This window comes from Triturus cristatus, chromosome 4_1, assembly GCF_964204655.1.
Source record: "Triturus cristatus chromosome 4_1, aTriCri1.1, whole genome shotgun sequence".
NCBI lineage: Eukaryota > Metazoa > Chordata > Amphibia > Caudata > Salamandridae > Triturus > Triturus cristatus.
The window spans coordinates 298,235,822-298,250,166 of NC_140585.1; the positions used below are offsets into that span (position 1 = coordinate 298,235,822).

The 14,345-nt window shown below is 51.3% G+C and overlaps 1 protein-coding gene across 1 annotated transcript in view; it reads left to right on the plus strand.

The window, feature by feature from the left end:
* Window positions 1–14,345, plus strand: part of BID (BH3 interacting domain death agonist) — a 506,113-nt gene that overhangs the window by 54,639 nt on the left and 437,129 nt on the right. The gene's annotated exons all lie outside the window — the stretch shown is intronic.

A 14,345-nucleotide genomic window follows, 5' to 3' on the forward strand; every position in this document is an offset into this window, starting at 1 on the left:
CTGTTCGTGGTGTTGGCATCTTCCGCCCTCCTTCCCTTCCATTGTTCGTGGTGTTGGCATCTTCCGCCCTCCTTCCCTTCCTTTGTTCGTGGTGTTTGCATCTCCCACCCTCCTTCCCTTCCTTTGTCCGTGGTGTTGGCATCTCCCACCCTCCTTCCCTTCCTTTGTTCGTGGTGCCACCCACACTTCTTTCGCCATTGATCTTTTTTTAGATTTCTCGAAAGAAAGTACTTCGTACAGAACAGGAAGAGGAAGGCGTCAAATATCAGCTCTGCGGCCAGCAGTGGTAAAAGTACCAGCGCTCGAGAGCCGGCTGGCTCCAGGTTGAGGGCTGCCAGTGGGAGCTGCAGCTAATTGGAATGTCTCAGGCAGAGGCTGGCGTCCAACCTATCCATTCACATTGTAGACCAGCCCCCCGAACATCCACTCCCGACTCGCACTTCATTCACAATTGCAGGTCGTGACTTGCTGTGCCTCGGGGCAAGTTCCAGAATTTAGCACAGAGCATCGTTCACCGTAGGCTATAGGACAGTGCTCCAACCTCCCCTCCTCCTCATTCTGTCCCTAGGTCACAACATGACAGCTGCTGATCCCGGCACTGCCTCCATTGTAACCACTGGTGGTCAGAAGAGAGTGCCTCTACTTTAAGCTTTGAAGATCCTGGCAGTGACCCCACTCTGGGCACTGTAGAGAGATCCCAGCAGCGCCTCCAATCTCAGCAATGCAGACATATCCAGTATTGGAACCGCTGCACATTCCAACAGTGCCTAAATGTTAGCCTGCCAATAAATATCGTACTGTCACAGTAAGCAAGGTAGATCCCAGAGCACCTCTACTGTAAGCTCTGCGGATCACAGCAGTGCCTCAAATATAAGCACTGGAGGAAGATCTCAGCAGTGCCTCCGCTGTAAGCATACCAGTACACTCTAGTTCCCCCACAGTAAGCAGTGCCGATCCAAACAGTGCCTCCACAGTAAACACGCAGATCACAGCAGTGCATCCACTTTAGGCACCGCAGACAAAACCCAGCAATGCTACCACTGTAAACACTGCTGATCCCTTCAATGCTTTTCCTATAAGCACTGCAGACGGATCTAGCTGTGTCTCCACTGTATGCAGGGCACATCCCACCAGTGTCCTATCTGTAGGCACGGCTGATCCGAGCAACACCTCCACTGCAAGCTCTGCAGACATCCTAGTGGTGTGTCCACTGCAATCACTGCATATCTCATTACTACCATAACTGTAAGCACTATGGTTCCAAACAGTGCCTTTACGGAAAGCAGTGCAGGTCCCAGCTGTGCCGCCACTGCAAGGTCTGCAGACATCCCAGTGGTGCCTCCACTGCAGTCACTGCATATCCCATGCTACCTTAACTGTAAGCAATACCGTTCCAAACAGTGCCTTTTCTGAAAGCAGTGCATGTCCCAGCTGTGCCGCCACTGCAAGCTCTGCAGACATCCCAGTAGTGCCTTCACTGCAATCACTGCATATCCCATTACTACCTTAACTGTAAGCACTATGGTTCCAAACAGTGCCTTTACTGAAAGCACTGCAGACAGAGCCATGGTCCGATCGGCCTGTGAGGCAATCAGTCTGGCAGTGCTAGCAGGGGCAATCTGACCGGTCCATGTGTGGGACTTTTTTTGGGGGGTGTTAGTGGGCCTGTTCTATGGTTTGGCGGGCCAGTTTTTACTCTTATTTTCCCTGATAATGCCACAAACACTGCATTCAGCAAGCACAAATGTATGCAGTCTCTCATACTTCTCTTGTGTACTTCCCTCCTTCCTATTCCTCCCACCTGCCCTTCTTCTGTTGTCCGTGGTGTCGCCACACACCCGTACACCTTACCTTCCATTGACCGTGGTGTTCGCCTCTCCCACCCTGCTTACCTTCCATTGACGTGGTGTTCGCCTCTCCCACCCTGCTTACCTTCCATTGACCGTGGTGCTCGCCTCACCCATCCTGCTTACCTTCCATTGACCGTGGTGTTCGCCACTCCCACGCTGCTTACCTTCCATTGACCGTGGTGTTCGCCTCTCCCACCCTGCTTACCTTCCATTGACCGCGGTGCTCACCTTGCCCATGCTGCTTACCTTCCATTGACCGCGGTGCTCGCCTCTCCCACCCTGCTTACCTTCCGTTGTCCGTGGTGCCATCTGCACGGTTCTCTTCTCTCCATTAACCTAAGGCACCCCCCAGGCCAGCATACTGCTTTTCCTTGGCTGTCAGCTGTGTCTCTTATTCCACAACCCATGCCAAAGGTGTGATCCTGAGCAAGCTGCGTACCTCATGTGCCTCAGGCCTCTGATCTTCCAAAAATGAGATTTCTTAGCACTCATAGGAAAGCTGTGTTGGGCGCTGAGCACAGCTGGAAACATGGACATTTAGATATAGACTGATGCCTCACATGTCGATATGGCTGGGGCAGAATCAGTCAAATGCCAGGTATAACCACATGAACCGTCTTACTGAAAGTAGAACCTTTTCCTGCAGTTTGCGTTACTGGGTAGATTGGCTGTAGGCGCTTTAAACCCGTGAGCTTTGAGGCAGTATGTAACCTGCAATTTCAGCTGGTTACCTACATGCTGTAGAACCTCCTGCCGCTGGAAGGCGTGAGAGCCGGATGTTACTGTCTGGCAAGTCCTTGCGCTGGGCACCTCGAGTGGGCTGTGCTTTCCAGTTGGCAGCTGGGTCAGGTGTGTTACACCAGCACTGTTGCGCATCCCATTATTAGATAAACAGAACGGTGTTATCCAGATGTAACTGCTTTATCTGAAGGCGACTGAGGAGGGTGGGAGCATTCCAGAAATAGTGGGACACATTCCTGCCGCGTGACACCGTTAACAGAAGAGAGCGCAATTCATCTACCTAGGAATACATTAACGAGAAGACGTAAGGGTAAATTAAAGTGTGCATCGATAACTGAATGAAGCATTTAACGCATGAATAAACAAATGCATAGAAGAACTATTGCATGGAAAACGATGGATGAGTGATTGAATGAATGACAGGGCACACAAACACATTCTGAAATTAAAGAATGCTTTGATGCTCCAATGAATTATTGACTTCATAAATGGATGGATGAACTAACGTGCATGCAAGCGAAGGATTGAATGCACGAATAGACAAATTCCTGCATTACCTCTTGAGTGGATGAATGACATTTTAACGGTTTGCATGAAATATTCGCTTGTTGTATTAAAAAAAATACATGATTAAATATATCTCTAAAGGGGGAGGAGCCAAGATGGCGACCGGAGCAGACGCTTGAGCGCCCGGCTCCGTCGGCCCTTGGCCCCGGACTATTATCCTGACTCCTATCCTTGCCGATTCTCGAGGTGAAACGTGTACGACGACGCGCTGTCCACGCCGCCACTTCCCCGAAGTCTCAGCCCGCCCGGATGCCGGAGTTTTTGGTGCTTTTGTTCTCCGCCCTGGACCCCTGCTCCATTGTGGCCTTTGCCGGCCCCCAGGAAGCTCCGCAGACCCGCTAGCGCAAATCCGAGCCCCGCGGTCCCGACCTCACCTAACATCACGGACTGTCGCCAGATGAGCCTGGGGAGGGACGGCCAGACACCTCCTGCACCCTGCGCCTGAAGGGCTGGGGCTGTAAGGTAAGCCCCGGTGAGGCGGATCTCCTGCCCCGATCTGTGGACCGCGCTGTGGGAGGCTGCCGACCCCCTTCTTCTATTGCCTTGTCGGCTGCAAAGAGAACCCGAGGGAAGGGAGGCGCCTGTTGGCTTTCCCGGTTGCGGCGCAGACCTGAGGGGAACTGACTTCTTGCTACGACCCCCCCCCTGGCCATTGTACCGTCCGGCGGTAAAACATGGCGTTGTTTGCTTGCTCGCGGCTGGGGGGTGATACTCCGGTCTTGCCCGCTTCCCGCTTCGCCCTCCCTCCACCAGACACCAGATCCACGGTGCCGTCCCGGATTGCTGCCGATGTGGGGGTGCAGCTTCCGCTGACATGCGGCTCCGTACTGGCCGTCCTGCGGGACTTTCGTTTACAAATATTTGCTCGCTTTCAGGCGCTAAGTGAGCAGTTTGACTCCCTGTTGTCGGCTGCGGGCCGTGAGCGCTCCGTCTGTCATCAACACGGCGTGGGTCTGCCAGTGCTTTTGTCCTCTTGCGGGGACGCAACGGCTGTGTGTGATCGTGCTACACTGGTGCCTGCATCTGGCTTTCCCGGCACCCAGGATCAATTGCTCTCCAGCTTAACAGCGGATACTTTGTTTCCCCGTTCATTGCTGCCTGCTTCATTGTTGCCTGCCTCACCGCGTCTGCAAGAGTATCCAGCTGAGCAACACCCAACATCCTCGAGGAATCGTTCACGGTGGCCTACTGCTTCTTTTCTGTGGAACTCCTGTACTCTACATGCCATGTCTGGACTTTATGTGGTGCACAAAGGGACCTCTACAGATGGTCGGCGGCCATTTTGGGATTCTACTTCACCATCTTCTCCCAAACGGCCATATTGTCTTTGTCTGCACGGGGTGCGGGGCCTTCATGTAGGGGCTGGCTTAATCTCAAGCCCGCGATCGGGCCAGGGCTAGACTGATTAATATCGCCATGGTTTCACGGAGGGGCTGGACTGGGACTGGAACTGTATGTGTACTTTGTGCGCATTCGTCGCGATTTGTCTTCCTTCATTTACATTGTTGTGACAATTCATTTTCACACGACCGCTTTTGGGGTAGTGGGTTCTCAGTGTGTGGAAGCCAAAGATGGCCGATGGTTTAGGGCGCTCTGATGATACGTAGGCTCCTCCCCACCTTCTTCTTTTTGGGAGTTTAGATTAGAATAGTCGTATTCTTTTCTCACCCCCTTTAACATAGGTGTATTGTTTTCTTATCTTTCTTTACTTTATTCTTACTCTCTTTCTTGTCTATATTTCGGGTTTATTGGGCGACAGGCACTATGCTGGGGGGGGGGAAGGCCGTAGCCTCCGCATTGGTGTAGGGTGGGGGGGTAACTTACTGTTTCTAATTAGTTCTATGGGCCTTTTTTCTCTTTCTGTTTCTGCGCTATACTTGTTTCGATTCTGGGTCCGGGTGGGGGGTTGACTGAGTGGGGGCGGCACTGGAGGGGTGCGTACTTGCTCATGTGACTATCCTGTTATATAACTGCATTGCCTCACTGCCTGCGATTTTACTTCCATTGCTGTTTTAATGATGCTGCTGCTCTCCCGTGTGGTGAAGATATCGTGCGGACTCGAATCTCCTTGGTTCTTATTCTTCACTGACTATTTCCCTGATAAACTTATTTTGAAAACTTTAAAATTAACCTTCACTTCTCCTTTCCCTGGGGTCAAGGATCTCTCCAGTGTATGTTTCATAAATCGTTGCTAACCTTGACCGTTGAAGCACAGGGGCCGTAATGTTTGTATCAGTGCTTAACCGTATCGTGGCCGGCCTGAAGGTTGTAGGCCCGTATTTGTTCTTTTAATATGCACGAATAAAGGTTTTAAAAAAAAAAAAAAAAAAAAAAAAAAAATATATATCTCTAAAGTAAATTCTTTAATTCATTTGCGCAGTACACCTCTGCAAAGTCAGGCTCCTCGTGGCATGGCTGGCTTGAAGGGCTAGGTGTACAGTAGCAACAACACAGCTTCTAAGGACAGTGCCAACTTTAGTTCTCCTTCTTGCCCCCTCCCACAGGCCCTCCCTCCGTGTTGCCTCCTGCTCTGCCCTCACCAGCAATACAAAACAGGCATTGGCAAAGCCAGTTGGTCGCGGCAATACGAGTCCTATACCGCTTTTCCCCTGACTTTCAGTCATCTTGAACAGCAGCCATACTGATACACAACATGGCTAAAAGGCATTGCCATTGACTAAGCCAATAGATCTTGCATTGCTGAGACATATTGCCAATGCTTGTTTCAGTATCTGTGCACTGCCCCGCCTGAACAAGTTCTCATGCCCTGTTCAAAAGATGTATGCCATTAAACCTGTTGTCTGCTGTGAAATGTAAACAAATACTTCCCTTTAATAATGCTTGCTAGCCTGTTTTAGTTTTGAAAATGAAGAAGGTAATTTACGTCGTTATAAAGTGCTAAAAAACATTATTTTGAAAGCAGCAAAAATGGTCAAAATATCGCAATTAAAAAATAACATGTATGCTTGTATTCAATTTATCAACTCATGTGTGCACTTATGCATGAGTTTAGCAGCCGGGTCGATCACATCTTGTGTGATCCCCTTAGCCAGTTCAGGGTATTTCAGACAACTGAATCAAGTATTCTGAGATTTGCAAGTTTGTTTTTACCTTTACAGATCAGCATAAAACAATACTTTTCACCAAATTCCACCACTGGTTGAAAGTGTGTCCCCTGCCATGTGGGAACATGACATTTACAAAAATGTGAATGTAAGTTGTGTGTGCCCCAATGTGTCACTATTTTGTCAGCGTACATAGGCAGAGATATGTCTGTTTACATTGGTGCATGTATGTGCTCTGTGTGCATAGGTGTTTATGTGTCTTGGTCTTGGTTTATGTGCATGGTTGCATGGAACATTTTTGCGCTCTCTGCATTAGAGGTAGACAAGCCAATAAATTCACAGAGAGAACTGAGACAGAATAAAGCCAGGGGTCTTGCTTGGCCCTAAGAGGCAAAGCACGAGAAGAGCTTTTAAAAGATATGGCACAGACATCCTGTAATAGAGGTCACGTGAAAGCTCTTTACAATTCAAACAAAGCGTTCTTAATTCAATATTTATAAATGTTTGAATTTAATACTTTTGATTGTATTGTTGGATTTAGTGTTTTTTTTAAGAGTAGGTTTTAACCCCTGCGCTGCTAGGCCCCTTCCCCGTGCTAAGCCTTGTTTTGGCTAGACTCTGACTAATCCATTCTGAATTGGAGTTCAGGAAAGCACTAAAGACATGGCTTTTTAGCCAAGGCTAGTCTCCTCCATTCTGTCAGCCCTGCTCGACTATGTTAGCACTGGAACACCTCTGTTTGAGGTAGCTGTCGTGGTTTACAAAAGGTATTATTATTATTATTTGGGGTAGTTCGCGCTTAGGCCCCTGTAACTTTTTGTCCACATAAGGCATCCACGTCAAATTTGCGTCCCGATTTTCCAACTCCTGAGGATTCGAAAGGTACCCATGCTTTGTGGATTCCCCTGGAGGGGACCCAGAGCTTAGCCAACATACAGCTAATTATTATTTATTTTTTTAAATGGGGAAAAAAGTGCTGCAGATGAAAGCATCAATTCTTTCCCCTGCAAATGGTATCAAAAAAGAGTTTAATGCTGAAATCACCATCTTCTCAGCTTTCAGGGATAAGCAGACTTTTGTCAGAAAACCAACATTGTTTACACAGTTTTGGCATTTTACTGGGACATAGCCTATTTTTGCTATTTGTTGTACTTTCAACCTCCTTCCAGTCAGTGGTAGAAATGGGTGTGAAAGCAATAATGGATCCCGTAAAGCTATACATTTCTGAAAAATAGACAGAATTCTGAATTCAGCAAGGGGTCATTTGTGTAGACCCGGGATACTCAAAGTACGGCCCGGGGGCAGCATGCGGCCCTTCTGACCGTTAATGGCGGCCCCCTGGTGACCAGCAGATCTGGGCTGCTGCTCACTTGACTGATCAGGAACATTCAAAAAGCTATGAAACAAGCATAAATAAAGGTTTTCAGGATTCATACTTGCAATTCTGCTGTTTTATATCAAAAGTTAATCCTTTGACTTTAATTCTTGGTGCATGAGAATAGAGTGTTGATGGCAGATAGAAGTCACAAGGCTCTGTTTTTTGTCCACACCATCCATCTGTTTAACAACCCCCTATGCCCACCTATCATTACCAGACTCTCGCCCTGCTGGCATAGGTGAGGCCCTCGGGCATGCCACAGACAGTACTTTGCGGCCCTCAGGGAAAAGTTTGTGAGTACCCATGGTGTAGATCCTTCAAGGTTTTTTTAATAGAAACTAACAGTTGAAAATATAAAATATTGAAATTGAGTTGGAAAAAAAATAGCCATTTATGCCAACAGTTTCACTTGTAGCTTCTTCTAAGTACGACATATTTTTTTTTTTTTAAAAATGTTTTATTGGTCGATTGCACAGATGTTACAGGACCCTGAATATCAGAGTCGTCAACAAAATCACATTGCAGCATATCTCTAAAGCAATCTATTTGTACGCTTGCCATCCAGCAATGCCACTGAAATGTATCTCGAACAATAACAACCCCCCCCAAACTCCCCCCACCCCATCCCCTGCGTCGCACCATATCCATGGATTCCCCACCACAGCCCTAAGGCCCCACAGCCACGTCATATTGTGATAAGATGGAACCCCCTGTCTTCCTCTCTTGCCTGGCGCCCCCCCTGCTCTACTAGGCTCCCTAGGCATCCCCATAATTAATCCTCTTCTTCTGCTGGTGGCTCCAGCCACAGCCCCCGGTAATCCGCCCACCTTTTCCATATTTTATAATGCTTGCGTGGACATCCTCGGGCTACAAATATGGGCTGTTCCAGCCCCATACAAAAGTCTAGGCCGTTTTTCCATGCTGTGATCGATGGAGCTCTAGGCGCCCTCCACGCCCTGGCGATATTCCGCTTTGCTAGTGTAAGGCCCAGCCGTAGCAGGTGCCGCTTATATACGTTGCCCCCAATGCCCTCCATGACATGTAGTAATGCAAATCGTGGCGTGCGCGGGATCGCCCACCCCAGCACCTCGGACAGACAGGTAATTACCCCCCTCCAGAATCAGTCCAGCGCTGGGCAGTGCCAAAGAGTGTGAATAAATGTCCCCTCCTCCTGACCACACCTGAGGCAGTCCGGAGCAGCAATCAAGTCCGCTCGGAACAGTCTGGCCTGGGTAAAATAAACTCTATGCAGATATTTAAATTGTATGAGGCGCAGTCGCATCGCTATAGCCGCTTCCCTCGGGGCTACAAGGGCCTCCCTCCAGTCGTCCTCATCTAAGGCACCTACGTCAGTTTCCCAATCTCCCCGCAACTTCTGGAGCTTCGTAGAGCAATGAATCACAAGGGCCTGATAGATCCTGGAGATCTTTTTGGTTTCCAGATCCTCCATAAAAAGTCTAGCGGGCTAAACTCTGTATGTCGTACTTCTTCTAAGTACGACATATTTTTTTTTTTTTTTAAATGTTTTATTGGTCGATTGCACAGATGTTACAGGACCCTGAATATCAGAGTCGTCAACAAAATCACATTGCAGCATATCTCTAAAGCAATCTATTTGTACGCTTGCCATCCAGCAATGCCACTGAAATGTATCTCGAACAATAACAACCCCCCCCAAACTCCCCCCACCCCATCCCCTGCGTCGCACCATATCCATGGATTCCCCACCACAGCCCTAAGGCCCCACAGCCACGTCATATTGTGATAAGATGGAACCCCCTGTCTTCCTCTCTTGCCTGGCGCCCCCCCTGCTCTACTAGGCTCCCTAGGCATCCCCATAATTAATCCTCTTCTTCTGCTGGTGGCTCCAGCCACAGCCCCCGGTAATCCGCCCACCTTTTCCATATTTTATAATGCTTGCGTGGACATCCTCGGGCTACAAATATGGGCTGTTCCAGCCCCATACAAAAGTCTAGGCCGTTTTTCCATGCTGTGATCGATGGAGCTCTAGGCGCCCTCCACGCCCTGGCGATATTCCGCTTTGCTAGTGTAAGGCCCAGCCGTAGCAGGTGCCGCTTATATACGTTGCCCCCAATGCCCTCCATGACATGTAGTAATGCAAATCGTGGCGTGCGCGGGATCGCCCACCCCAGCACCTCGGACAGACAGGTAATTACCCCCCTCCAGAATCAGTCCAGCGCTGGGCAGTGCCAAAGAGTGTGAATAAATGTCCCCTCCTCCTGACCACACCTGAGGCAGTCCGGAGCAGCAATCAAGTCCGCTCGGAACAGTCTGGCCTGGGTAAAATAAACTCTATGCAGATATTTAAATTGTATGAGGCGCAGTCGCATCGCTATAGCCGCTTCCCTCGGGGCTACAAGGGCCTCCCTCCAGTCGTCCTCATCTAAGGCACCTACGTCAGTTTCCCAATCTCCCCGCAACTTCTGGAGCTTCGTAGAGCAATGAATCACAAGGGCCTGATAGATCCTGGAGATCTTTTTGGTTTCCAGATCCTCCATAAAAAGTCTAGCGGGCTAAACTCTGGAAGAGATGTCAGGCCCTCCAGGCTGGAGGACAGTGCATGCTGCAACTGCAGATATCTGTAGAACTGTGATTGGGGCATAGAGAATTCTCTCTGCGAGTCCTGAAATGATTTAAGCGTCGTGCCGCTCATAACGTCTCCCAATGTCGAGATGCCTATGTCATCCCATCTGCGGAAACCTCTTAGCGCCATCAATTCTGGGAGACGCCCATTGCTTCAGAGGGGGGTCTCTTCGGTGAGAACATTCCACCAGCCCATCCGACGCAGTGTCTGCCGCCAGATCAGGAAAACCACTCGCGTGACCGACGGCAGGCTGCTGCACACTGACGCCGAGTACAGGATAGTGTGTAGTGTATTAGTTCCCATAAGTAACCTCTCCAGCGCATACGTCGGGTCTCCTCTATCCCCATACCACCACTCATTGAGAACAAGGAGGTGCGAGGCCTGATAGTAAGATAAGACAGCCGAAGATGCAAGTCCTCCGCAATACGAGGATAGGAAACACGTTCTAAGGGCCACTCGCACTTTACCCCCCTCCCACAGAAACTGTCCCAAAACTGAGTTCACCTGCCGGAACCATCGAGGCGGGATCGGGTATGGATAGTTTTGCAGTTGGTATAGCAGCTTAGGTAGTGCTACCATCTTAAATATTGCGGACCTGCCATATAGCGTCAATGGCATTCGAGACCAGGTTTTGAGATCCAAGCGGATCCTCTCCCACACTGGCGCTACATTGCGGCCCCAAGAAAGCTCCAGAGCCTCCGAAAGGAATACCCCCATGTATTTCAATCCTCCCACTGCCAGCTGAATATCTTTCGCCCACGCCCCGGGCCCCGAGCAATCCCCCAGCATCCACACTGTGGATTTGGAGGGATTCATATACAGTCCCGACGTCTCTCCAAAGATCTGCATGATCCGTAGGAGTCGCGGTCCCGATGTGTCTAACTCCGTAAGGAAAAACAGGACGTCGTCTGCATATAATGCGATTCTGTCTGACACCACCGGAGACCACTCGAAGCCCCGTACCTGCGCATCCATACGCAACTATCGCCGCCAGCGGCTCCATTGCCAAGGCAAACAGGTATGGGGACAGGGGGCATCCCTGCCACGTGCCCCGTTGTAGGGGAAAGACAGTAGATGTCACCCCTGCCACCCGCACCGCCGCCGTCAAATCTGTATAGAGCAGCTGGAGATAGGAAAGGAAGCTCGGGCCCAGATTGAGTCAGCGCAGTAAGGCAAACAGGTATACCCAGCTCAAGGAATCAAAGGCCCTATCCATGTCTGCCAACAGTAATGCCGCCTTCTCCCCGGTCTGTCGAACCGCCGCCACCGCTACGTGTGCCCGCCTTATATTGTGTCTAGTGGCCCTCTTGGGCATGAATCCTGCCTGGTCAGGGTGTATAAGAGTCGATATGTGGGGCAGAAGGTGATTGGCCAGTGCTTTGGCCAGGACTTTCGCCTCCACATTGAGGAGGGAGATAGGACGATACGAGGCCCGTTGATCCGGGGGCCGGCCGGGTTTGAGAAATACCACCACTTCCACGTGTCTCCAGTCCGGGGGAAGCATGCCCCTCTCCCTGGCCTCCTCCACTACGGCTCGATAGTAAGGGGCCAATTGTATGGTATAGCGTTTGAAAAATTTGCTCGGAAACCCATTGGGCCCAGGCACCTTCCCTGGATTAAGTTCCCCCAAGGCCGTGCTGAGCTCTTCCTCCGTCAACGGAAGCTCCAGACGTTCCCGCACCTCATCCGATATCTGTTTAGGGGGTAGATCAGCTAGGAATCGCTCGATGGTGGCCGCTGGCAGGCACTCCCGGGGGGCATAAAGCTCCGCGTAATAGGCAGCAAAGCTTTCGGCTATAAGGAGCTGATCAGTGATCGGGGCTCCTGTATTATCTAATAAACACGGAAGGGCCTGAGCGTGAAAGGTGCCATGACAGAGCCTGTAGATCATTTTCCCGGACGTGTCCCCCCACTGATAAATCCTGCTACGTGTCGCCAGCCAAGTCTGGCGAGCTTCATCCATGAGAAGGGCTGCACATGACTGTTGGGCCTGGAGCAAGTGCCGCACCCACCGTCCCCCCCACCTCATCCCTGGCCTGCCGCTCGAGTGCCTCAACGGAGGCCTCCGCTCGCGTCAGCTCCTCCCTGCGCTTGTGGCGGGCCGCCGAACACCAGGAGATGTCCACCCCACGTAGAGTTGGCTTCAAGGCCTCCCACAGGGACTCAACACCGATCCCTCATTTGAAGCAAAGTAATATGCAATAGCTTCCCTCATATGAGTACTATAGGCTGCATTCTGTAAATGCCACGGCGACAGACGCCATCGAAATGACTGCCGCCCTCGGCCCATAGCCAGCTCAAGGGACACTGGAGAATGATCCGATAGGCCGCGGGGGAGGATCTCCGTGAGCACCACTCCACTAATCCGCACCCGGGGAAGAAATATATAATCCAGTCTCGAGAAGGTGGCATGAACCGCCGAAAGGTACGTGTATTCCCGCCTATCCCCGTGGGTCCACCGCCAGACATCAACCCAGTCAAGACTAGTCACCAGGGAGCTGAGTTTCGTGGGGCCACCTCTCCGCTCACCACCCTCCCCCCAACTCCGGTCCCTGGCCAAATCCATGACATCATTCCAGTCCCCTCCCACGACAGAGAGCATATCCGGCATATCCGCCCAGAGGGCTAATACCTTCTCTACAAAAGACCACTGTAAGGGAGGGAGGGCATACACACTACCCAAAATCACGGGGACTTCCCCAACCGTACCCCTGAGAAATAAATAACGGCCCTGTGGTTCAATCCACTGCTGCGCGTGTACATATGGGACCCTACGATGGACCAGTATCGCTACCCCTCTGGACCCCCTCGCAAATCCCGCATGAAATACCTGGTGGTACCCATGTCGTTGCAAACATGGGGTCTTCGTACCCAAGAGGTGTGTTTCCTGCAGCATGAGAATATCCGCCCGAGCCCTTTTAGCCTGATGTAATATTGCCCCTCGCTTAATTTTATCTGGGGCCCCCCTCACGTTCCAGCTTATAATTCGGAGGGTACCTGGGGCTCTTGTGTCCCCCAGCCGTGCGCTAGCCATTGGGAAGGAACCTCATCTCCCTCACCCATAGAGGACTGTGGCTAGATGTAGGACTAAAGTCAGGAGCCCACCCGGAAAATACGACGCGGAACCAATAACAACTCCCCCCAAACAAACCCCCCACCCCATACCTCAAGAACACTGAAGCATCTGTCGCGGCGTGGCGAATACCCAACTCCCAACCAGGGAAGTGGTACTGCCCCATCCAATGGATCCCAAACTCACAGCCCATGGTCCTCAGGCCAGATCCCGACCCGGACAAGTCCGGCAGAAAACCAGCCCACTCCTTCGTTCCCCCGACTGTTACATCTCAAGGACTATGATGAGCACATTGGGGGCTTGAGAGACCACCCCCGCCCCCAACCAACCCCAAACAACAGAATACCAGAGGTCAATGTCCATGTTCCGGGCCACCCCCTGCCGCAGCCCCATCAGACACCGAGCGCCTCCTGGAGCGTGACCGCCTGTCCCCCAACCGCTGCCGTCTCATCGAATCCTTCCGGGCCACCTCTCCGGAGGAGGAGTCCGACTCCTTGCCAGGCGGCGTAGGCACTCGCATCCGCACAGTTTCGTCAGTCCACTTGAATACCTTCTCCGGGGTATCGAAGAAGTGAGTACGGGACTGATACACCACCCGCAGGCGAGCCGGAAACGATAGGGCATATGCTATCTTAAGGTCTCTCAAGCGGGCCTTCGCGGCCATGAAGGACTGACGCTGTTGCTGCACCAGGCGGGTGTAATCGGGGAATATTGAGATGCGTACATTTTCATATTGCTGTGGTTCCTTAGCCCGGGCCTGTTTCAGAACAGCATCCCGGTCCAAATAGCTCAGGAATCTCGCTATCACAGGCCACGATTGCGCCCCCGGTGGCGGCTTCTGCATCAGCGTCCGGTGGGCCCCGTTCTACCACGAAGCAGCGTGATCGCGCATCCGGTGGGAGCCAACTTTCCAGCCACTGTGTGAGGAAGCGTTCCATATTACCCGCCTCGCAGCCCTCCGGAAAGCCCCCAAATCTCAAATTGTTCCACCGGGCCCGTCCTTCTGCATCTTCCACTCGAAGCGCCAATCCCCGCTGAATCTTTTCCATGGATGCCATTTTTTGTT